The sequence below is a fragment of the Notolepis coatsorum genome (assembly GCF_963971535.1).
Source record: "Notolepis coatsorum genome assembly, chromosome: 11".
NCBI classification, from domain to species: domain Eukaryota; kingdom Metazoa; phylum Chordata; class Actinopteri; order Aulopiformes; family Paralepididae; genus Notolepis; species Notolepis coatsorum.
In genome coordinates, this window is record NC_140175.1 from 85381225 (window position 1) to 85407906 (window position 26682).

Genomic DNA, 26682 nt, shown 5'->3' on the forward strand with positions numbered 1-26682 from the left:
TAGTTCCCCTTTAAGACTAAATTGTGGTTGTGGGTATTAGAAGGCACCTTACTTCAGTGGGACTGTTCCTGGAGTGCTAGAATGGACAATGTACTGCAATTCTGTGCACAGGATTTCCAAACTATAGACTGTCTGTCTTTTACCTCTTGTATCAGAATGGATCATGTACTGTGTTCGTATCATGGGTACTGCAAGTCTTGTCCTGTGACTGATCTCCGCTAAATGACACCATCATGCCAGCTGAAAGTGTTTGTGCTCTCGCTCCCAGCTGGTATAAACAAGCTTGGCACCAACCACATGTGGCGAGGTCGGGCCAGGTTAACACAGGCCACTGTATACCTTACACTGCAAACTAAACACATCTCCATCCTAACAATCGGCTAATGAGGTGAGTTCATTTCACTTGGAACTTGTTTCAACAAAGAAGAGAGTAATTCAAGAAATACACTAATTTCTTGAGACAAGTCGATGATTGCTATTAGGCAGGTATCTCCTGTTTCAAGATAATTTACCATGTTTTAAGGGACATTCTTGAAACATGCTCATTGGTTTTGGGCAGATCTTTTTCACTTGTATAAAGAAAATTTGACAGAAAACGACTTGTTAACATGGAGCATACCTGTGAGGCCATGTACTGTACTGTACTGTACTGTACTGTTCACAGCCAAGAAGGGAGCTAGCCAATTGACCATATTCACACGGTGGCCATTTTGCTCTTATGTCGTGCTCAGGTTGGGATCTCTTTCCACGCTGTTCGAAATTCCAACCCAAGCGTGACATAAGAGCAAAATGGCCGCCGTGTGAATGTGGTCAATAGCCTCCGACTGCCTACTATCCCTCTACTTGCGTATAAACTGTGATAAACAACATTTCCCCTAACTGTAATATATTATCTTTGCATGTCAGAATGGTTGATACGTCCCAGCGTCTGTTCCAGTTGGTTAACAAACATTCATATCTTTTCTCAATCCCTCGCTTTCTGCTGTTGGGTACTGTATTTTCATCCTTATCCCACTGCTTAATGTTTGAATAGAATTATGTGTAAAGGAAAGGGGTTTAAAGTTATTGGTGTGCGTGGCCCAAACGTGAATGCAAGTGTTATTTACAGGACAAAGACCAGGTGTAGTGTTTTGTGGTTAGGATATCTTATAGGTCTGTCAAATGAAATGTTATGCTGTCATAAGGCAGTGGTATTGGACTATCAGTGTTTGTCTTCCATAACATAATACCTATTCTCTCGACTGAAAGTAAACATGTTTATTTACTGTACGTATGACCTTGATATCTGTCAAAGGATGGTCTTGCTTTCATAAATGTTGTCACTTTATTCAAAGAGGTTTTTATTTTGAAATTATTGTCTTTGTTTTTTGCGTTGTTTGATTCCTGTCCATGTCTTGAATTCTATGTATATTTGGTTGGGTTGTCTTTGAGTGTGACATTTAATATACTGAGAAACGGTTGGATAAAATTGGAAATAATTATAAATTATTTTGACATTCCTTAATGCTTCCATCTACAGAACATGATGTATGTGACCAAGTGATTACATTGTCTAATAAATGCACAAATATTTTAGTTTTGGTTCTTGGCACATTTTTCTTATTGATTTGCATGTGGAAATAAAGTGCAATACAATATATACATGTATTTTAAACTGGGTATAACGTATATAAATGAGTACTACTAGTAATAGTGCTAACCAGATGTATAGTATTAATATGTACAGTAATACAGGTATAAATTAAAGACACTATGGTAGTAAGTAGGGATGTCCGATATTATCGGCCTACCGATATTATCGTCCGATATTGGCATAAAAATGTGATATCGGAAAATATCGGTATCGGTTTTCATTTTTTTTTTTTTTTTTTTTTACATTTATTTAACCTTTATTTACCCAGGCAGGCAAGTAAGAACAAATTATTATTTTATTTATTGTCAAAGTATGCATAATGTTGTGTTAATTACACAACAAGAGATATGTAATGTTAATTACCTGAAATTATTCAGTTTTTTTGGGGGGGGGGGGGGGGGGGAACCCTGCATATATTGGTATCGGTTGATATCGGTATCGGAAATTAAGAGTTGGACAATATCGGTATATCGGTATCGGTAAAAAAGCCAATATCGAGCACCCCTAGTAGTAAGTCATACTGGCCAGCAGCGCAACTAGTAAGAGTAGTTAAGGGATATGTACAGATATAATGAATGAAGGAATGACTTTATTTGACAATATATAAAATAACGTGGCAGAAGCACAGTCTGGAAATACTGCCAAGGATGGACACAAAAAAAGCTCAGCTTATTTCCATTGTGGTCCTTGTAGGGGGGTAGGGGAACGAAATGCTTAGACATGCATCATACAGACATGACATCACAATACATCACATAATACATAACATAGACGCATATAGATATAGTATGATCTACAGATATGTAAAAATGATTATATGCTTTTTACATATACATTATATGAGAGCATGACGAGCGTTCTACTTTTTACCTTGTGAATAACTTCCTGGATTTGCAGATACGCTACATAGACACACAGCAGAAGACAAATTTTTGTTAAATTCCTGTCTGTGTGACATGAAGACTTTCACTCCAAAATGAGAGATCCACCATTTGAGACTGACTGGAATAATTTGACCAGATTATCCATGGAGTCTTTGATTAAGGATAGAGTTTGCTGACAGAATGACATGTTGCAACACGGAGAGACTGTTAATACAACAATGGAGCCTAGACCTCTGTAGAATGGTGACCTAACAAAGTATGTCTGCGTGTGTGGTAGATAGAAAGAGAGAGAGGGGGAGAGATATGAGTGAAGGCTACGTATCATGTGCATTTAGAAAGACAGAGAGAGAGGTGTTTGTAAAATTCCCTGTCACAGGGATATATTATATATTATTAACAGTGATGCCAGTAAGTAACTTGTAACTGAGGGGTACAATTCCCTGACTGTATTGATAAGTATGGTATCATTAAACCACTACCGCTTTATGTACTTTAATTACTGGCCATACAGTACATGATATATAAATATGATGAACACTTCCCACAATGAATCGGTTCCACACCAAGGTGTAATCAAGTATTTATTGCAGCAAAAGGTACATAATATACTTCTCTATTATACTTTGGATGCGCTTATAAGGCAAAGGAATGTGCGTAGGCAAATCAATAATGAATGTCCATTCTCTGGTTACGCAGGAGGTAATTATACAACCTGAATCTTAGGGAATTATATCTATGGTACACTAGTAATATATAGCGGGAGATACTGGAAGGGTCCCCCCGGTTGTAAGCCAGCAGGGGTAGAGGATCTGTCGGTAGTAGAGAGTCTGGTCAACGATGACTAAGGAGACTCCAAGTACAGGAGACGGTGCAATAGTCTCTTGATCCACAGACGAATACAGCTGTTCTCCGTAGACTGTAGCTCCACAGTGAAGAAAGCTAGCCGGCCTCAGGCTCTCTGAGGCGCAGACTCGACTGGTCTCCTCACAGGGTAAATCCAACACGTGTAGGCGTCGGCGATTCTCCGCTCCATAAATCACAGGACCAAAACAAATATAATCCAGCCGCAAAGGGCTATGTAGTCGTCGGGTAGATTAATCCAGTGTACATGTCCACACGGTTCTCGTCTAGGTCTCCTCGGGTGAAAGCGCCATGAAAGCAGCCCAGCCTGGATAAGCACTCTAGCTGATACGAGGAAGCGTTGGTGATGCTGGTCACTGTAGAACTTTAGCCGCACGATACACTATACACAAATAGACTATTACTGACTTAATAGAAATATGTTGCACTCGACGGTATAGCGCCAAACTCTGACAATTCAGTTATTAATTCGCACGCGGTCTCAATGCTCTATTCGGGGCCAAACAGGCCATACTTCACCGCACGTTGTATCGTGGGTGAGGCTTCAACTTATTGGGTAACTCTACTTCTGTATTCACCTGCGCCATATTTATATGCACGGCGAACAATCTAGTGCCAACCTCATTTCTGTCTCGTATCCCTGGGCAAGGCCGGGCATGTACAGACATGTCTTGACGGTGGCTTTGAACCTGACTCTGGAGGCACGGCTCTGGCGCCTGTGGACCGCTGTCCAATAGGAGAATGAAATACCATGGTCTGCACTAGGCTAAAGGGATATTCCGTGTATATGTACAAGGAATATACAAGGGATATCAAACGATATACAAATACTATGCAATATATATCAATCAATAAATATATATATTCGGTTTAATCTGATCCTTTGTAACAGCCGCCTCCTAATTAGTCCCACCTAATTAGCTAAGCAGAGACAGATTAACCGCACTGTCCACTACTCAATGTCTGTTGTGAGGGGTCGGGCAGTTCACAAAGTCATGGGGTCATGGTCGTCATCGATAGTATCGGGGAGCCTTGGCAGTTCTATTAGCCTCGCCACGGGTCGGGTGTAGATCCGTCCTTGGACGAGCACTTCGGCTGCTCGGACCTTTCCGTCGGCACCGGTGATCACTTTGCTTACGTGGCCAGCCGGCCACATAGCTCGGGGTAGTGACTGGTCGATAATCATGACGACTGTTCCTTCTGTCAAATTGTCTCTCTCTTTCACCCATTTCTGGCGGGTCTGTAGAGACGGTAGATAGTGGAGTAGGAAGCTGTTCCAAAACTTGTCAGCCAATACTTGACTGTACCTCCACATTCTTCGGCCGTTCGCTTCTTCAGGCCTGTACATTGTCTGTGGTAGCGCAGGGTCCAGCCGCCCCATCAAGAGTGTGTTGGGGGTGACTGGGTCGACATCTGCTACATCACTTGAGACGTAACCGAGGGGCTTTGAGTTCAATACTCCCTCGATCTCCGTGAGGACTGTCATTAGGACTTCTTCCGCCACGGTCTGGGCCCCAAGCACGGCGTACAGGGCTGTCTTTATTGAACGTACTTCTCGTTCCCAAGTTCCACCGAAGTGAGGTGCGTTCGGGGGATTAAACTGGAAGTCAATCTGGGATGGAGCGAGGTGGGTCTTAAGTTCTGGGCCCATAGCTTGGAAGCTCTCTCTCAGCTCTCTTTCTCCGCCTTTGAAGTTTGTCCCGTGATCAGACAATAATATAGACGGTTTGCCTTTCCGCGATGTGAATCTTCGGAAGGCCATAAGGAATGAGTCTGTGCTCATGGTTGGAAGGAGTTCTATATGCATCGCTCGGGTGGTCATGCATTTGAATACAATACCCCACCGCTTCTCGGTTCCTCTTCCTTTCTTTATATACAGCGGGCCGAAACAGTCCATACCGGTGGAGTGAAAAGGCTCGTCGCCGAGTCGGAGGCGACAGGGAGGTAGGTCAGCCATCCGGGGTATACTGGGCTGCGCTCGCCACTTACGACAGTCTAGACAGGTTCGCTGGAAGCGCTGCACTGCTTCTCTCCCTTGCAGTATCCAATAACGACGTCTGATCTCCGCGAAGACTCTCTCTGCCCCGGCGTGATGCACATCCTCGTCGTATTTCTTTATGATCAGCTCTGTGACCTTGTGTCGGCTGTTTAAGACTATCGGGTACTTGACGTCATCCGGTAAGTCTGGAGCTCTCCGCAGACGACCACCCACTCTGATGAGACCATGGGCGTCGCTCTCGGGGGCTAGGTGGAGCAGTCTGCTGTCTGATGGGACGGGCTTTGCTCCCTGTAGACAGTCTAGCTCATCGGGGAACGAGTCTCTCTGGGCTCGTTGTAGTAGAAGAAGTTCTGCTTCTTCGTAGTCAGCTGCTGTAATGTCAGTAGTGAGCTGAACCTCTGGGTGGTGCCACAGGAATGTCTTTAGCTGCGCACTCTCTAGGGTGAGGCAATCGTCTATGTCGGGGTCTGTGGAGACGAGTGTGTTCAATCCACAGAACATAGATTTCTTGTTTTCGGCCTCCTCTTTACTCGCTTCCCGTGGGGTGGGTGTAGGCCACTCTTCTTCCGGGAGCTTGAGGAACTCTGGCCCGTCACTGTATAGGTTGTGACGGGTGAGGTCATCCAGGGACATTCCCCGGGTGATGACGTCAGCTGGGTTGTGTTTTGTGTCCACATACCTCCAGCTTGCTACTTCTGTTAAATCTTGAATCTCTGTGACTCTGACTCCCACGAAGACCTTGTATCTGCACGAATCAGACCGGATCCATGTGAGTACTGTCGTGGAGTCTGACCACAAGATTGTTCTTTGCACCGGAATGGTGAGTTCACGTTGGATTAACGTGGCGAGTTGCGCTCCTGCTAGGGCTGCGCAGAGCTCTAGACGCGGGATAGATTGTTGCTTTCGTGGGGCTATTCTTGAGCGAGCCAGGATGAAAGCAGTATGTATTTCTCCTCCCTCCTCTCGGGCACGCAAGTAGGCCACCGAACCGTAGGCTACTTCGGAGGCGTCGCTGAAGACGTGCAGGTCCATCTGGCACGTCTCCGGCCTCACTGTGGGTGGGAAGTAGCTGCGGCGTATGTTGACACCTGGGAGTGAGCTGAGTTCCGTCTCCCACTCTCTCCATGTGGATGCAAGGTGTTCGGGTATGGGGTCGTCCCAGCCCTGGTCCTTGTCCCATAACGCTCTTACAATCATCTTTGCCCTGGTGGTGTAAGGTAGAATACATCCCAACGGGTCATATTGTCTGGCGAGTGTTCTGTATACACTCCGTCTGGTGGTCGGTAGTGCAGTCGACCTTCCCTGCTCCTTGGTCAGGGGTGTGTGTTTATAATGGAGCGAGTCTGTTTTGAAGCGCCAGACTAGTCCTAATGTCATTTCTTGGGCTTCTCCTGGGATGGTCGCCATCCAGGTCTCGCTGCTTGCTGCCTTGTCCTCGGGGGAGAGGCTGCGCAATACTTGCGGGTCGCTGCTGGCCCACTGCCTGAGATCAAAGCCGCCTTTGATCAGGGAGGCGCGGAGCTTGAGTAGAAGGGCCTCGGCTTCTTCTGGCGTCGAGACGCTTTGCAGACAGTTGTCCACGTAGAAACTATTTCCTACACTTTGTCGGACCTCTTCATCAGCTGCTGGGTCCTCTGCGACGTGTTTTTGCAGTGCAAACGTAGCACAGCATGGGCTGCATGTGGTTCCGAAAGGGAGGACTTCCCATTGATAGATGGCTGGTTGCTCATCCCCGATCCTCTCTCTCCATAGGAACCGCAGCAGGGGCTTGTCCTCCTCCACTAGTCTCACCTGCAGGAACATCCCTTTGATGTCGCCGCTGATGGCCACCTTGTCTTGGCGGAAACGTAGTAACACGCCTAGTAGAGAGGGGCCGAGTGTTGGGCCGGGCAAGAGCTCTTTATTCAGATTTTGTGATCCGGTCTGGTAGCTGCAGTTGAACACAATACGATCCTTGCCGTTGTGGTGGACTTTGTGGTGCGGCACGTACCATGATTCGGTCGTCTGATCGGCCTCTTTAATGTCAATTTTCTTTATGTGTCCCGCTGTGATTAGCTTGTTAATCTCAGCGCGGTACACAGTCTCTTGAGCGGGGTCTCTGGCTAGGCGCCGCTCTGTGTTCAATAGATACCGCTCCGTCGCTTCTTTTGGGGCGTGGAAGGTAGGCATACCCTCTCGCCTCAGGAGTGGAGTTGCGTATCTCATCACTCCGTTGACTTTGACTCTCTTTGTCCCCTGCTCGAGGAGGGCTATAGCGTAAATGTCTTCCTTGGAACGAATGTCTTTCTTTTCGTTCTTAAAGGGCATTGTCTCTAGTGTCCATAGCTTCTCGACATGCTGTAGGAGGGTGGTGTCTTCTTCTGTCACTCTGGAGTGGAGGCAGTTAGTGGCTGCTGTTCGGTTAAGAGACTTAGCGAGGGGGCCTTGTAATGTCCATCCTAGGCGGGTCTCGACTGCTGCAGGGCAGCCTCTGGGCCCTGTGTGGACCCGGTCAATCGGGACGATGAGGTCTGCATGGTCGGAGCCTATCAGCAGGGTCGGGGTGGCACCGTCTATGAGCGGTATAGGTAGTTGACGCAGGTGCACATATTTATCCATCAGCTTGGCGATGGGGTAGGTGTACTGCGACAGGCCTATTTCTTGGCTGGTGAAAGCGTTAGTAATCCTATACCGTCTCTCTGGCTGCCCGCTTGCTGCGATAGTGAAGGAGACATTCTCGCCCTTTATCGTCTTTAGATCTCTTCTTATTGTCCGAATCGTCATCTGGTTTTCGCTCCCCCGCAGCCCCAGCTGGGCCGCAGCGGACGCGAGGAGAAGGATCTTCTCTGACCCGTCGTCAAGGACGGCGTAAGTGTCCATGACCTTATCTTGGTAACTCAGTGTTACGCGGACCACCTTTAAGAGCACCCGGGCGCCCCCGCTGCTGGCGGGGTCAATGTACATAACACTTGCCTTTGTGCTGCTTGAGGGTGCAGGCTTTCTTCTGTTACTGTCGTGTAGGACATCTAGGTGGGCTCCGTCACACCGACTACACCTCTTCTTTAAGCGGCAATCGGCTGCCATGTGACTGCGCGCACATCGGTAACAGCGTCGGTTGGACTTTATCCATTGACTCACCTCGTCGGCGGTCATCTTCTTGAACGTGTCACATTGTGACAACCAGTGTTCCTTTTCGCAGTACGGGCACACCATCTTCCACTTCTCTTTCATCGAGGGGGTACTGTGGTTCTTGCTGCTCGGTACTGATTCTGATTGGTGCATGACGGTCACCAATCTTCGGCCATCGTTTGCTCTCCTAGGTCCCTCTCTGGAGCTTGGGGTGCTCCGCATGAACGTATCCAACCGTAGGCTGTTGACTTCTCTCGCCAGGAAGTCGGCTAGGTCTAGGAGGGATGGCTCGGGACCGTTAGGATCACGGTGGTCTCTTTGCCGCCTGAAGCGCTCTTGTCGGGCGGGCGGAAGCTTCTCTAAAATCCTCTCGACATTAGAGTTCGCGTACAGTTCGTGCATACCCTTTTCTCTTTGCGCCCCCAGCATCCCTACCAGGGATTGTACCTTGATAGACAGGTCATCTAGTGAGCGATTGTCTGTGGCTGGGGGTAGGCGGTCGATATGACTTATCTCTTGTATTACGTAGTCCCATATGCGTCCATATCTTTGGTCGAGTGCTGCTAGAGCCGCTGTGTATGGGGTAGTAGAGGTGGCATAGGCCAGCGCTATATTGTGCGCTCGGGGCACCTTGAGGTGCTTCAGTAGGATAGCATACTTGTACGGTTCATCAGCTACATCGGACATCATTGTCTCTAAGCACATTCGTAACTCCGTGTACTGTGCTCTGTTCTCGTGGGTGAAGTCCGGAAACGTCGGTGTGCCAATGTATGATGCCATGGATGGCTGGCACATCGGTGAGCGTTGGAAGAGAGGCCTCCTAGGCGAGTCTCCTCTTACGCCTCTTGGTGGGCTGGTACCTGCTGGGTACCATGGCCCGCGTATCCAGGTGCTGTTCCTCGGGGCTGGTCGTGCGTCAAGCTCACCCGTGAATTGAGTCGGGGGTCTGTAGCGCAGAGCCGCGGGGGTAGAGCCTGGGCTGTACTGGACCTCCTGGTCCTGTGGAGTACTGTGCTGCTGTCGGGCTTGACTCTCCTCCTCTCCCTCTTCTTCTTCCTCTGGCAGGTCCTCTAGATCCTGTAGTCGTCTATTTAGCCTCTCCGCGGTGTAGACCGTTTCTTCCTTGTAGCTGGGTCTCACTTGGGCCGGTCGGGGAAGGGGTTCGGAGGGGGGTATAGGCTCTCTCTGGTGGTCGGGCTCAGGGTCGCTTGATCGGGTAGGGGAGGGTGCCCTTGACCCTTGTCTTGACGAGGCCCTGGAACCCCGTGCGGAGGGAGGGGGTGTTGCCCTGGTGATCAGCTGCTCCATTATCTGCGCTTGTAATCGGTCGCGCTCGGCTTCGCGCTTGGTGAGAGCGAGGTCGCGCTCTGCTTCTCTTTGGGCACCGGCAGCGGCGCGCTGGGCTTCGGCGGCGGCGCGCTGGGCTTCGGCCCGGTCCCTTACCATATTCTCTTCCGTCTGAAGGCGTCTAATCTCTAGATGTATACGATCTTCGTCGCTCCGTTGCTGCGCTTGAAGGCGTTCTCTTTCCATGGAAGAATGTTCGCGCTCACTAAGCGTCTGTGCTTGGAGTTGATCGCGCTCTGTTGAGGCTGCTAGGCTGGCGAGGAATGCCTGTGCCAGCATCTTGTCCGCCTCGCTGGGGGAAGACGCTGGTTGAGGTGATCCGCTCCTGGCAGTACTCGTTGGAGATCTGTTCTCCTGTGGCGAGTCCTGGAGATCCATCTCCGGGGTGCTCTCCTCTTCTTGTAGCGGGTAGAGTTCCATCCCTGGAGAGCTGTCTTTATCCTGGAGCTCTCCGGGGACTACTTCTTCGGTCTTGGCGGGGGGTAAAGTCATGTCGGGTCCCTCCTGGTCCCTACCGTGAGCTTGGTCAGTTACGTTAGAACCCACTAGGGCCTCTATTGGCGGGGTAGCCTGGTCGATAGGGTCGGACATAATTTTACTATCTACTTTTTCCGCGTTTACCGTCTGTAGAAAGCTAGGTAGTATATTGGCAACGTAATCCTCCAAGTACTGAGGTGTCTGCCGTCTACGCTGCGGGCGATCTACTTTAGGAGAACCGTTTTGTGGAGTGTTCATCATAGGCCATGTCACTATTAATACCACTATATTAATATTACACTGGTTACCCTCCGGCTCGAAGGACCAATTGTAACTGAGGGGTACAATTCCCTGACTGTATTGATAAGTATGGTATCATTAAACCACTACCGCTTTATGTACTTTAATTACTGGCCATACAGTACATGATATATAAATATGATGAACACTTCCCACAATGAATCGGTTCCACACCAAGGTGTAATCAAGTATTTATTGCAGCAAAAGGTACATAATATACTTCTCTATTATACTTTGGATGCGCTTATAAGGCAAAGGAATGTGCGTAGGCAAATCAATAATGAATGTCCATTCTCTGGTTACGCAGGAGGTAATTATACAACCTGAATCTTAGGGAATTATATCTATGGTACACTAGTAATATATAGCGGGAGATACTGGAAGGGTCCCCCCGGTTGTAAGCCAGCAGGGGTAGAGGATCTGTCGGTAGTAGAGAGTCTGGTCAACGATGACTAAGGAGACTCCAAGTATAGGAGACGGTGCAATAGTCTCTTGATCCACAGACGAATACAGCTGTTCTCCGTAGACTGTAGCTCCACAGTGAAGAAAGCTAGCCGGCCTCAGGCTCTCTGAGGCGCAGACTCGACTGGTCTCCTCACAGGGTAAATCCAACACGTGTAGGCGTCGGCGATTCTCCGCTCCATAAATCACAGGACCAAAACAAATATAATCCAGCCGCAAAGGGCTATGTAGTCGTCGGGTAGATTAATCCAGTGTACATGTCCACACGGTTCTCGTCTAGGTCTCCTCGGGTGAAAGCGCCATGAAAGCAGCCCAGCCTGGATAAGCACTCTAGCTGATACGAGGAAGCGTTGGTGATGCTGGTCACTGTAGAACTTTAGCCGCACGATACACTATACACAAATAGACTATTACTGACTTAATAGAAATATGTTGCACTCGACGGTATAGCGCCAAACTCTGACAATTCAGTTATTAATTCGCACGCGGTCTCAATGCTCTATTCGGGGCCAAACAGGCCATACTTCACCGCACGTTGTATCGTGGGTGAGGCTTCAACTTATTGGGTAACTCTACTTCTGTATTCACCTGCGCCATATTTATATGCACGGCGAACAATCTAGTGCCAACCTCATTTCTGTCTCGTATCCCTGGGCAAGGCCGGGCATGTACAGACATGTCTTGACGGTGGCTTTGAACCTGACTCTGGAGGCACGGCTCTGGCGCCTGTGGACCGCTGTCCAATAGGAGAATGAAATACCATGGTCTGCACTAGGCTAAAGGGATATTCCGTGTATATGTACAAGGAATATACAAGGGATATCAAACGATATAATAGAAAGAAAGCAATACGCTTGGACCAGCACTCTCAGATTTTGGTAGATTTAATCGCAGCCTGAAACAAACATGTTTCGGAACTGTAATGTTCCTTCTTCAGTGTTGATGGCTAGCTGAAGAAGGAACATTACAGTTCCGAAACATGTTTGTTTCAGGCTGCGATTAAATCTACCAAAATCTGAGAGTGCTGGTCCAAGCGTATTGCTTTCTTTCTATTATACTCGACGGGATTTCAGCACCCAGTGTTATAATTTGTGAGCGCAGTCTATCTTGACATATCAAACGATATACAAATACTATGCAATATATATCAATCAATAAATATATATATTCGGTTTAATCTGATCCTTTGTAACATAACTAGTTACTGTAATCTGATTACTTTTTCAGTAAATAGTAATCTAACTTGTTACTTTTTACAAGCCAGTAATCTGATTACAGTTACTTTTACAAGTGGCTGTGAGTTACTATTTAGTTACTATCTCATAATGCTGATGATAAGAGAGCCAGGGGTACAGTCAGCTAGATCTGAGTATGGCCTGATGGCTGATGACGTCTCATGATGACCTGTCTGAGCAGCCAATCATGATTTATGACATTATGCACTTTCAATAAAGCATTATTTAAAAAAATAAAAACTGTTGTCATTCTTGTGGCAGCAGCAGGGACGACGACGACGACTTCGTAACCTAGTTACGATAATCAAGTAATCAGTAAAGTAACTAGATTACTTTTTTAAAGGAGTAATCAGATAATTTTTACAAGTAATCTGTGGCATCACTGATTATTAAAACATGGAATTAAAACACTGGATTAAATTGAGACCTTTACATGTATATATAATATATATAGATATTTACTCCATAGTGTTTTAATTGATTACATCTTCTAAAATCGAACCTTATTATATACTGTAAATATATATATATATATATATATTTTTGTAATCATTTCACTATTGCAAATTGTGAAACCCTTCACATGTTCTCTCTACAGCCACTGGAGGGCGATATGATAAAACAAGATTTCTGCTGAATCATTTGGTTTGCAAACCCGGTGCATGCAGAGAGGCCTTTTTGTGGCTCCTTCCACACCAAGCGTGGAAGGAGATGTTGCAGCTCTGGTTTTAAAACAGGGTCTCTTGAAGGAAATGTCCACTAAAGCTGAAATTGACCATATTATGCAGTCAATTCCAACCTGAGCATGAAATAAGAGCAAAATGGGTGCCCTGTGAATATTGTCAATTAATGGGCGAAGCACTCTTGCGTGACAGTTCAGCTGATGCTCCATCATCACATTGTATACTGATTTGGCGCTCTATTTGAAGACCTCCACATTCAGACACACTACTCTCTTCGCTGCTGCTGTAAGTAAGGTTTTCACCACCTGCACCTGCTTTGATTCAAGATGGTTTATTGCCATGTGCACAGTTAAACAGACAGTTTGCCGTACATTGAAAATCTTACTTTGCTAGTCCGCCCTTCACACATAATCACACAATACTGAGTGATTCAAATTTGTTTTACAATTTAAATACAAGCCGAAACCCGAGCTTGACTAAAAACACTCTTCTTCCATCTATATCTGAAAAAAATCCCAGCAACGACTGTATTTCCTAAGATAAGACGATTGAGAAAACTTGGCATGCCACCCAAAATTATCAGCAACTTCTATAGAAGTACGGTTGAGTCACTGATACTGTATGTACTGAGCAGTTTTAATCACTCGCTGGAGTGCCTTCCTGTCCTTAGCAGTGCAGTTTCCATACCAGACCGTGATTGAGCTGGTAAGGACACTCAAGTTTTGGGTGGCATGCCAAGTTTTCTCAATCGTCTTATCTTAGGAAATACAGTCGTTGCTGGGATTTTTTTCAGATATAGATGGAAGAAGAGTGTTTTTAGTCAAGCTCGGGTTTCGGCTGTCCTAACTGGTGAGAAGTTTGTTCCACCATTGTTGAGCGAGGACCGAGAATAGACGGCTTCTCTTTGATGACCCTCCCAGAGCTTGGATATGAGTGTGTCTGAGGTGACCAGAGGATGTAGAGTGGATGGGTCTTGAGGATGTGTAGTTAGAGACCATTGACTGGAGGTAGGCGAGAGCCGTTCCCTTCGCTGCGCGATATGCCAGGTCGGGGACCTTGAAGCGGATTTGTGCCGCGATGTGGAGCAGGTCCCTAAGAAGTGGGGTAACATGGGCTGACTTTGGTAAGGTGGAGATCAGACGGGGGGCTGCGTTCTGGATGAGTTGAAGAGGCTTGGTGGCCGGTAGACCAGCGAGCAGTGCATTGCAGTAGTCGAGGCGAGACATGACTGTTGATTGGACAAAGAGTTGAGTGGCTTCTTTTGTCAGGAAGGGGCGGATCCTTCTGACATTGCTCAGGAGGAATCTGCAGGAACTGGTCATTGCGGCGATGTGAGCGGAGAAGTTCAGCCGATCGTCAAGTACTACACCAAGGTTCTTGGTGGTCGGGGCTGAGGCCATGGCTACATGTTCCACTGTGATGGAAAGGTCGGTCAGCAGGGAGGATTTGGCCGGCAGGTGAAGCAATTCTGTTTTGCTTAGGTTCAGTTTGAGGTGGTTGGTCGTCATCCAGGCGTAGATGACGGACAGACAGGCCGAGATTCGTTCAGAGACATGGATATGTGAGGGAGGAAAGGAGAGGAAGAGTTGAGTATCATCGGCATAGCAATGATACGAGAAGGCATGAGATGTGATAATTTTACCCAGAGATTTGGTGTAGAGGGAGAAGAGGAGGGGTCACCCGTCCGAAGGGGGCCGACAGGGTCCCTCTCCAGGATACTTGGTAGGAGCGGTCATTGAGGTAGGATGTCAGCCATGCCAGCGCAGAGCCAGCCAGTCCCATTCCTGCGAGGGATGCGAGGAGGATCTGATGGTTGACTGTGTCGAAGGCTGCCGACAGGTAGAGGAGAATCAGGACAGAGGAGAAGCCCTTTGTTTTTGCTAAGTAAAGAGCCTTTGTGACTGCTTTGAGGCCCGTCTCTGTGGAGTGACCAGTCCTGAAGCCTGACTGATTAAGGTCTAGGACAGTGGTTCTCAAACTACGGGTCGCGACTACGGGTCTGGCAATATATTTTGGCTAAATATGCCTTGTTTTATAAATGTATATTGATAACATAGTGCTGTAATTAAATTTTTTTTTTTTTATTGGTCTTTTTCCCCCTCCATTTTTCCTCAGATTTTTCTCCCATCCCAATGTTAGTCGTATGCCAATTCCCAGTCCCTTCCTGGTCGCTGCGCACTTACCCCCCACAGTCAGATCATCTGGGAGAGTGGAGGCTACCACGTGCTTCCTCCGACACACGTCCAGCCAATCACCGCTTCTTTTCACCTGGCAGCGCGGATTCTCATCGAGAGGGCGTAGCGTGTGGGAGGATCACACTATCCCCCTCAAGTCCTATCCGCGCTTAGTAGGCGCCCCGACCGAACTGTAGGAGTCGCTGTTTACAACGACCCGGACCCACCCCGCCAGCTTCTCCCACCCTCTAATACAGCCAATTGTATTAGTGCAGACGGCCAGCCAAGCTGGTGACAACCCCGGAGCTGTGAGCTGGATTCGAACAGGCAAATCCAGCTCACAGCTCCGGGGTTGGTGACGAACGCAATCTCCGCTCGGCCACCTAACCGCTTGTAATTACATTTTCTAATAAATATGCATGATCAAATTCAACAACGTGTGCTTATACGTTGAAATTACGCGATACATTAACACATCCACCGCCGTTCACGTTGTACAGCGTTATTGCCCGAATGCCCGCCATGCGTTGTCTGCCAAACCACGCTGTACAGCGATATTGAGATCATATTTCATTTTTTCGCCCATGGCATTCATAATTCACCCACCCAGCCTCTGGTGATACAGTGGGACTCTGCACAATATTGCAACGTTTCAATACCGCCGCCTGGTGGATAATCGGGCGAGTTACAACCGGAAGTGGCAATCGGTGCATCTGGGAAATCCGTCCGGCAGTCACATATTGTTGCGGGACTCCAGACATACACTGGCGTGCATATGGATCGCTGCCATAACTCAATAATCGATATGATTTGGGCGTTTATTGCGCCATACAAACCGGAAATGGATCTAGGAGATCGACGTCAAATAAGTGGGATATTTTTCCTCCAGTCTCGTCTGCGAACGGTAAGAGGACGCTGACGTCATTTTCAGCCCAATTGTCTATTCATTTCACCGCAAACCGATCTGATCAATATATCACCCATACTACATAAAGCATTTACTGACGATCACGGAATTATAAACGACCCCCCCCCCCCCCCTTTCATCCGCGCATGATGACGCATAACGTATACTATCATGTACAGTTGAATTTTTTAATATAGCGTGTCTAGGGAATAGACGGCAATTGATAATCTATATATGCGTTTAGGCCTATAGCTCACGTTCTAGGAATTCCTGCAAAAAACGATAAAAACATACTTATATTCTAGAAGGTATTTTTGTATGAATATATGAATGAAAAAGTATAACGTTCCTACATCCTGAACGATAGATAATCGATGTTGAATGGGCCATAGTAATGTCAATTTAGCAATACAATTAAAAAAATTATAGCCCTACAAAGAAGGTGAACATCTCCATAGGCTTAGAGTGGTGGCAGACTGGCTATATTGATGGATATAAGTCATGGCAGGGAATGTGTTAAGTGTCTGGTCCCCAAAAAAAATCCTAAATAAAATGGGGTCACGGTATGAGAACCCCTGGTCTAGGAGGTCAAGAAATAATCAGTAAGTTGGTTGGATCCAGCACGTTCAAGTGATTTAGAAAGGAAGGAGAGAAGACAGACAGGACGGTAGTTGTCTATGACGGTTTTATGAGCGGTGGAGGTGGGAACCACCCCCGAGTTGAGGGAGGAGTTGAATGGGGAGGAGAACGTTAGGAATGGGAGGATGTCTGGTGCTATGGTCTGGAGGAGTGGGGAGGGTATCGGGTCCAGCTGGCATGTAGTGGGACGGTTCGACGTTACCATTGTCTTAAGGCCTCTGCGTCTGTAATGGGAGAGAAAGATGACAGAGTAAAGGATGAGGTTCCCAATTCAGCATTTGGAATGGGTTGGGAGAAGCAGCTGCAGATGCTCTCCACTTTTTTCTCAAAGAAAATCGCAAAGTCTTCGGCAGGGGCGACATGGTGGCATGCAATTTGCGAAGGTTCTTAGCCAAGGCCTCAATCTTATGGTGAAAGAAAGAAGCTTTGGCAGTAATGGTTTTGGAGAAAGCTAACGAGAGGTTGTAGTGAGGCGTGACTTTCTATATTTCCTCTCGGCCGCTCTCAGGACCTGTCTTCTCTCACTGTATCCGACAGCCATGGACTGGGTGGGGAACGGTGGGCAGGCCTCTCAGCGAGGGGACAGATCAAATCAAATCAAATTTATTTATAAGGCCCGACAACACACGTTAATGTCCCCATGGGCCGTACAGATCTTCTTTAAACAAGTCAAGAAGAAAACATAACAATAAGTCAAGAACAGAACAAGAACACCATAAGGTCCAAACATTTTTAGATGAATGCAAAAAAAATAAAAAATTAAAGAATGCAAGCACTCCCAGACATACCCCACGCGAAGGTAAGGAAAAACTCACTAAAACCTAACAATAGGGAAAAAAGCTCCACAGGCAGTGTGGAGGAGAGAAACCTTAGAAGGGCCATTCAAGGGGGGATCTCCCTTCTTAGATGTTGGTGATAGTAGTGTTGCAGACGGACAGTTGGTAAGCATGCACTCATGTGTGTAGTGAAACACAGATGAGTGCATGCAATAGCAACTGAACATTTTGAAAGATTAAAGATAAAGCTAATAGCGATAGCAACTGAACATTTTGAAAGATTAAAGATAGAGCTGATAGCGGATCTATTTGAGGCACAGGGGCGGCGCAAAGAGGGTCACGTCCTCCCCGTCTTAGTCACGGGACATTCAACACTCCGGTCATTGCTCAGGGACAGCCGGAGACAGGGAGATAGGGGGCGGCGCAGAGAGGGTCGCAAACTCCCCGACATCATCGCGGGACGTCCGGCACTCCGGTCACCACAACGAGACCTCCGGAGACAGGGGGGCACGCAGAGGGGGTTGCAACCTCCCGGCCTTCATCACGGGATGTCCGACACTCCGGTCAGCAGAGTTAGAGAGTTCCCATGTTTGTGGTGCTGCAAAAGAGCAGACATGTAGTACCCTGTAGTGCCATGTAGTACCCCGTAGTACCCTGTAGTACCCTGTAGTACCCCGTAGTGCCCTGTAGTACCATGTAGTACCATGTAGTACCCTGTAGTGCCATGTAGTACCCTGTAGTGCCATGTAGTACCATGTAGAGCCATGTAGTACCCTGTAGTGCCATGTAGTACCATGCAGTACCCTGTAGTACCATGCAGCACCCTGTACCCTAACTAAACTACCCTGTAGTAAACTACCCAGTGGTACCATGTAGTACCCTGTACCCTAACTAAACTAGACAGATTAATCTAAAGGTCAGTCCCCGACCAGGTGAGATCAGGGTAGGTTGAAGGAGAGAGAGAAAAGATGAGTCTTAAGCAGGGATTTAAAAGCTTCGACAGAGCAGGCGCACCTGATGACGGCAGGTAATTTGTTCCACAGGTAGGGAGCGCGGTAGACAAAGGCTCTGTGGCCGGCGGATTTCTTTTTAACCCTAGGGATCGATAGAAGCCCCGCATTTTGTGAGCGCAGAGCACGAGCGGGCGAGTATCGGGAGATGAGATCGGATAGATAGAGCGGTGCAAGCCCATTTAAAATTTTGTAGGTGAGGAGTAGCACTTTAAAGTCAGATCGGGCTTGGATAGGGCGGACAAAACTGGTGTGATGTGATCAAATTTTCTAGTTCTAGTTAGTATCCGTGCAGCCGCATTTTGCACGAGTTGAAGATTTTTGATGCTTGAATTAGGTAGGCCTGAAAAAAGTGCATTACAGTAGTCCAGACGTGATGAGACAAAAGCATGAATCAGGGTTTTTTGAGGGAGGAATCAAAAATGACTCCGAGGTTTTTTATGGTGGAGCTCTGGGATACATGACAGGTATCAAAGTTGAGGGAGATGTCCTGAAACAGGCCTCTGTGGTTTGGGGGGCCAACAATTAACATCTCAGTTTTATCTGCATTAAGGAGTAGAACGTTTTGCGACATCCATTTTTTGACGGCAAGCAAGCAGGCCTCAAGGTTTTGTAGTTGGGAGGAATCATTTGGCTTAATAGGTATATATAATTGGGTGTCATCAGCGTAAAAATGAAAGTTTATGCCAAATTTGCGTATGATATCACCGAGGGGTAGCATGTAAATCGAAAATAGCAAAGGGCCCAGGACAGAGCCTTGTGGGACACCACATTGCACTGGGAGGGTCTCGGATGTTAAATCATTATAGACCACGCAGTGTGTTCTATCAGTTAAATAGGATTTAAACCAAGCTAGTGCGAGACCCCGAATGCCAACATGATTCTCAAGCCGACCTTGTCGAAGCTTGTCAGATAATGGAGGGGAGTTACCATGGTGTTAATGATGCTGGAGTTACGGGAGAAATTATGAGATAAGGAGCTGCCTGCTTTGTGAGTGGGAAGCATGACAGTGGGAGTCAGGTCAAAGGATTGTAGGAGAGAGACCACTGTGTCTGACTGAGACAAGTCAGGCAGGTTGAAATCACCCATTAGAAGGAGGGGAGTGCCATATTCTGGAAAAGACCGTAGAAGCATATCCCTGATATATCAGTCAACCTACCATAAATAACAGGCCAATGGCTGTGAAAGAGGTAACTCGGCATGGGGATGAGAGGACACTTCAACATTTCCAAAAAGGTTCCTCTCTTACACACTTGCTAGTGTGCCATTGGTTTAGATACCGCGTTCCAATGGTGGCACTCGTGCCTAAGGTTGCTGACCCCTGGTCTAGATTAAGTGTTTTTCAAACTGGAGCCCTTGGGGGGGTTCCAGGAGGGCCTCAGTAAAATGAGGATTGGGTCGGACCTATACAATGACTACCGATGTGCTCAGTGTTTCCTCTGAAAAAAAATGCAACATTGATGCTGTGCTGCGCGTGCTGCCGGAATCCATATTAGCGCACGCTGCCGGAGAAATAACTTAAAACTACCTTAGAATTGTTCGAGATTTGGTTATTCATGTTCATGGAGCCGTGAATTTGATAGGATATTTTTGGTGTCCGCTGACACTAGAAGGAGGCCCAGGTAGCTGAATTCTCTTATTCCACTGGCAGATCATTTAGCTTATTTCAAGTTATTTTTCTTGATTTTTGTCAATTTAATCTTGTTTTAAGAAAATGTTAATCTTGTTTTCTTAAAACAAGATTAAATTGACCAAAATCTGAAAAAAAACTTGAAATAAGCTAAATTATCAGCCAGTGGGATAAGATAATTCAAGATAATTCTACTCAATATTGGACTTATTGTACCAAATACAAGATCTTTTCACTTGATAAAATGTGCAGTGTAGTTGTAATCAGGGTAAATGTCAAGATTAATGACATGCCTCAACACTTAAGAAAATGTACACTATTTGTATTGAACATAGATATAGATGATTTAATAGATAATATAAATAGAAAACATAGACATAGACACATAGAACATACTAACTGTCTAACATACACAAATCATAACACTACAACAGCACGTTACACCTAAGAAGTCTCAGTGGCATAGGCTACATTCTGCCTTAGAGCATTTCATTTACCTGGGCTCTTGAAAGAAAAGCTCCAGGGCTCTTTGGTCGGGGAATTCACTGGTAGGGGGCCCATTGATGCTGAGACGCATACAAGCGGCCAGATGGTCTCCCTGCAGCCTGTTCCTCAGGTCAGTTACTTACTTACGCCTGCTACCCCTTCTGGGGCATAGGCCGTCAACAAGCGATCTCCAGGCATCTCTGTCTTGAGCTGTTCTCTCCAGTTGGTTCCAGGTAATCTTCATGGTCTTGGTGTCTGCCTCCAGGTCTCTGCGCCAGGTGTTTCTTGGGTGACCCCTTTTCCGCTTGCCCTGCGGGTTCCATGTTAGGGCGTGTCTGGTGATTGCGGGCTTTCACAGGGTGTGGCCTATCCATCTGCGTTTCTTAATTTATTTTTCTGCAGGCAGCTGCTTTGTTCTCTGCCAGAGTTCGCTGTTGCTGATGGTGTCTGGCCATCGGATGTGGAGGATCTTCCGCAGGCAGCTATTAATGAAGACCTGCACTTTCCTGATGGTTGCAGCTGTAGTTCTCCACGTCTCTGCTCCGTATAGGAGGACTGCCTTGACGTTGGTGTTGAAGAATCTGACTTTGGCGTTGGAAGTCAGTTCTTTTGAGCTCCACATGTTCCGTAATTGCACAAATGCTGTACGTGCTTTCCTGATTCATGCTCTAACATCAGCATCTGTGCCGCCCTGCTTGTCAATAACACTGCCAAGGTAGGTAAAGGCTTCAACTTCTTCCAAAGCCTCACCATCCAGCATGATTGCGTTGGTGTTGTTTGCTGTGTTGGTCTTGAGGATCTTAGTTTTGCCTTTGTGGATGTTGAGTCCCACTTGCGCCGAAGTGGATGCCACGTTGTTGGTCTTCTCCTGCATCTGTTGTTGGGTCTGCGACAGTCAATCAATCAATTAAATGTATTTGTATAGCACATTTAGACATGACACTTGTCAACCAAAGTGCGTCAAAACAGACAAAGCAAGAGTCAGAGTGAGTCAGGGAAGGCTAGGGAGTATAGATGAGTTTAGATTTAAAAGACTCGATAGAGGGGGCAGATTTGATGGACATGGGGATGCTGTTCCAGAGGTCAGGGGCTGTGCCAGCAAAAGCATGCTCCCCCTAGACTTGAAATTGGACCTACGGGTAGTTAGGAGACCCTTATCAGCTGATCTGAGGGCCCTGACATTGGTGAGGAGGTCTTCTAGGTAAACAGGGACCTTACCATTTAGGGCTTTGTAAACTAATAGGAGAACCTTGAAATCTATCCTGTAGCGCACCAGGAGCCAGTTGAAGGGAGGCAAGAACAGGGGTGATGTGAGCTCTCCTCTGAGTACCTGTGAGCAGTCTAGCAGCAGGGTTTTGGGGTAGCTGTAGGCGGGCTATGGTTGACTTATTAAGCCCCAGGTACAGGGAGTTGCAATAGTCTAATCGTGAGGATATGAAGTAGGGCTGCAACGATTAGTCGACATAATCGACGATGTCGATTATAAAAAATCATTACATTTTTTTTTTTTTTTTTTTTTTTTTTTTTGCACTACCTATCTTTGTGAAAGTGGCTTCTCAGCTCTGGTCCAGCCAGCTGAAGACTTCTTAGCTTAACATAACAGACCGACAGTAAGTTTGGGGGAACTAATGGGATAACTGGGGATGTTGTTTGGTCCTGACGAGAGTCTCAAAGCAACTCTGAGGTCATGCTCAATGTCCAATCTGTTCCTCTGCTCTGTCTTCAGCTGGACCAGAGCTGAGAAGCCACTTTCACAAAGATAGGTAGTGCACATTTATTTTTATTTTTTTAATTTCTTTTATATAATTGTTTTTCGATTAGTCGACTAATCGAAAAAATAATCGACAGATTAGTCGACTACCAAAATAGTCATTAGTTGCAGCCCTAATATGAAGGCGTGAATGACTCTTTTAAGGTCTGAGGGGGAGAGAATGGCCTTGATCCTAGCTATGGACCGGAGCTGGAAGAAACACCCCTTCACCACGAGTTCACCTGCCTATTGAAACTAAACTCGGGGTCAAAGAACATGCCCAGGTTTTTCACAAAGGGCTGGACTAGAGCAGGTTACCCAGGCTGCTGGCAATGACACTGGTTTGGGAGGCCGAAAAGGAGGATTTCGTATTTTGAATGGTTTAGCTGTAATAAATGTTGTGCCATCCAGCATTTTATGTCGTCTAGACAGGTTCGGAGACTGTCAAGATTTGGATTTGTTGTTTGGTTTCATGGGGAGATAGACAGTAGTGCCAAATCGTCAGCATGGTCCAAGTCGTTCAGTTGCGTCCAAGGTGTACACTGAATCCCGTACCTTCTCTGTGCTGTGGAGGTCTTCATTATCCAGTCAATGGCCAGCAGGAAGAGGAAGGGTGAGAGCAGACAACCTTGTCTGACCCCGGTCCTCATTTGGAATGCCTCTGTGAGCTGCCCTCTGTGGACCACCTTGCATGTCAGTCCCTCATAAGAGTTCTTGATGATGGAAACAATCTTGGTCGGCACCCCATAATGTCGGAGAAGCTTCCAGAGGGTCTCTCTGTCACGATGATGCGCAGCACTGCAATCTGGTCTGTGCAGGATTGGTCCTTGAAACCAGCTTGCTCATCACGGAGTTGTGCATCGATGAGGTCCTTCATCCTGTTCAAGATGACTCTGTTAAAAACTTTCCCTGGCACTGATAGCAGTGTGATCCCTCTGTAATTTGCGCAATTGCTAAGGTCGCCTTTCTTTGGGATCTTGATGAGGTAGCCCTCTTTCAAATCTCCTGGCACTTCTTCCTCCCATATCTTCATGAAGAGTGGGTGGAGCATCTTCACCGTGGTTTCTATATCCGACTTCAGTGCCTCCGCAGGGATGTTGTCTGGTCCTGCAGCCTTTCCGTTTCTCAGCTGCTTGATAGCCTTCCTAATTTCTTCCCTGGTTGGTGCGTTGCAGGCTATGGGTAGGTCTGTGTCAGCCTGTGTGATGTCTGGTGGGTTCTGTGCCGCTGGCCGCTTTAGAAGTTCTTCAAAATACTCCATCCATCTGTTCTTCTGTTGCTCCTCTCCCTTTGTTATCAGTCTTCCCTCTTTGTCATTCACAGGTCATTCTGGTTTGCTGTACTTTCCTGCCAGCTTCTTGGTGATGTTGTACAGTTCTCTCATATTCCCCTCTCTTGCTGCTTGCTCTGCCTCTATTGCCAAGTCTTCCATATACCTTTGCTTGTCTGCTCTGATGCTCTTCTTTACTAGCTTGTTTCTTTCTGCATACCTTTCTTGTGCCTTGGCCTTCTCTGCTCTTGTCCGGCTGTTGTTCACTGCCACCTTCTTCTCCCTCCTCTCTTGGATCTTTCGCAGACTGTCCCCTGAGATCCACTCCTTGTTCTGGTGCTTCTTGGGGCCAAGCACTTCCTGGCAGGTAGATGTGACTGCCTCTTTTATCTCCTTCCACCTGTTCTCCAGGGTGCACTCGTCCTCTTCCAACAGCTCCTGTAAAACTTGGAACTTGTTGCTGAGTGTTACTCTGAACTCTTCCAGCTTACTGGCATCTCTCAAGAAAGCTGTGTTGTACCTGTGTCGTGTTATATGTGCCGTCATCCAGTTATTTCTCAACTTCAGCTTCAGGCTGGCTACGACCAGGTGGTGGTCTGAAGCCACATCTGCTCCTCTCTTATATCCTGCATTGACCTCCTGAATTTCTTGCTGATACAGATGTGGTCAATCTGGTTCTCGGTTATGTGGTCTGGCGATACCCAAGTGGCCTTTTGGATGTTCTTATGGTGAAAAACACTGCCGCCAATGACACTGCGCCAGCTTCTCCCCATTTTCATTCATGGCCCCCAATCCATGTCTTCCCATTATATCTTTGTACCCCCTGTTGTCACTTCCGATCTTGGCATTAAGGTCTCCCATCAGGATTGTGATGTCTCTCTCTGGGTGCTTTTCTATAATGGTCTGCAGTCTGTTGTAGAACTGGTTTTTGCCTGCTTCCTCGCCATCATTGGTAGGAGCATAGCACTGTATGATGTTCATATTGATCCTCTTCTTGGCGGCACGGTGGTGTAGTAGTTAACATTGTCGCCTCATAGCAAGAAGGTCCAGGGTTCGATTCCCACTTGGGGACCAGGTTTCCGCGATGCCAGGTACCCAGGTGGGGTATCTCCCAGGCCTTTCTGTGTGGAGTTTGCATGTTCTCCCCGTGCTCGCAAGGGTCCCCCCCCCGCCGATAAGAGAAATCCAATGGAAAAACATGCACAACAGATTGCTGACGCTGCCCTGTCTGCTCCCGGCTGCCCTTGGGGGGAAGGACGACAGGATGGGTTAAGCGCAGAGCTCAATCGCATCGGCGAAAAAATTATCATTCTTTCCAAAAGCAAAGGGGTCTAGAAGCGTGGCTAACGCTAATGGCGTGCATAACAGCAAGGCTAACTGCCTAAGAAAACGGGCACAGAGGCACTGAAAGAGGATTTCACCTGTCTAATGAACACACTAGACAAATATCAAGATGTATCCATCAGTGGACAAATTGCATGCTTTCGCAGAGGACAAGAAGACTTCAGTCGACTCCTTCAGACATTAAGCACCCCCACAGCCCAAATGGAATGATAATACTGTATATATAATTTTTCATTCAGGGGTAGTCTAGTTCACAGCAGCGGCGCTCATTATTTAGCAGCTGTGCTGCCGCTGAATGCATATAAGGGAAACATTGAGTGCTAGTATAGTGGGATTATATGATGACTACTGTAGTGCTAGTATAATGGGATTATATAATGACTACCGTGGTGCTAGTATAGTGGGATTATATAATGACTACTGTTGTGCTAGTATAGTAGGATTATATAATGGCTACAGTAGTGGTAGTATAGTGGGTTTATATAATGGCTACAGTAGTGTTATAATAATAGGGTTATATAATGGTTACAGTAGTGTTATAATTGTGGGGTTATATAATGGCTACCGTAGTGCTAGTATAGTGGGATTATATAATGACTACCGTGGTGCTAGTATAGTGGGATTATATGATGACTACTGTAGTGCTAGTATAATGGGATTATATAATGACTACCGTGGTGATAGTATTGTGGGACTATAGTGGCTACTGTAGTGTTATAATAATAGGTTTATATAATGGCTACAGTAGTGTTATAATAGTGGGGTTATATAATGTCTACAGTAGTGCTAGTATAGTGGGATTATAATGTCTACAGTAGTGCTAGTATAGTGGAACTACACTACATCATGGCTACAGTAGTGGTAGTATGTTGGGATTATATAATGGCTACAGTAGTGCTAGTATAGTGGGACTACACTACATCATGGCTACAGTAGTGGCAGTATGTTGGGATTATATAATGGCTACAGTAGTGCTAGTATAGTGGGACTACATCATGGCTACAGTAGTGCTAGTATAGTGGGACTACATCATGGCTACAGTAGTGCTAGTATAGTGGGACTACATCATGGCTACAGTAGTGCTAGTATAGTGGGACTACATCATGGCTACAGTAGTGCTAGTATAGTGGGACTACATCATGGCTACAGTAGTGCTAGTATAGTGGGACTACATCATGGCTACAGTAGTGCTAGTATAGTGGGACTACATCATGGCTACAGTAGTGCTAGTATAGTGGGACTACATCATGGCTACAGTAGTGGCAGTATGTTGGGATTGTATAATGGCTACAGTAGTGGTAGTATAGTGGGACTATATAGTGGCTACTGTAGTGTAGTGGCAGTAGTTCAAGTTCAAGTTTCAAGTTTCTTTAATAGTTGTCATACAGAAGTACAGAATACTTTTATACAAAATGCTTCTTACTGTTACGCTCCAGAGACTGTGCTAGACAAGATAAGTGTGAAATAAAATAGTATAGCATGTAAAAATAGAAGTCGCAGTGTTCGATGCAGAATAGAAGTAACTGGGTTACCATACAATATACAATATACTATGCAATGTACTAATATACAATACTATATAGTGCAAAGCAGAAATGCGATGAGGTACAATTTACAGTAAGGTGTACGGGTTGTAGTGCAAATCCTTTACCAATAAATATAAAGTGTGTTTAGGTGTTCTAAAGTGTGGAGAGTGGGTGCTGCAGT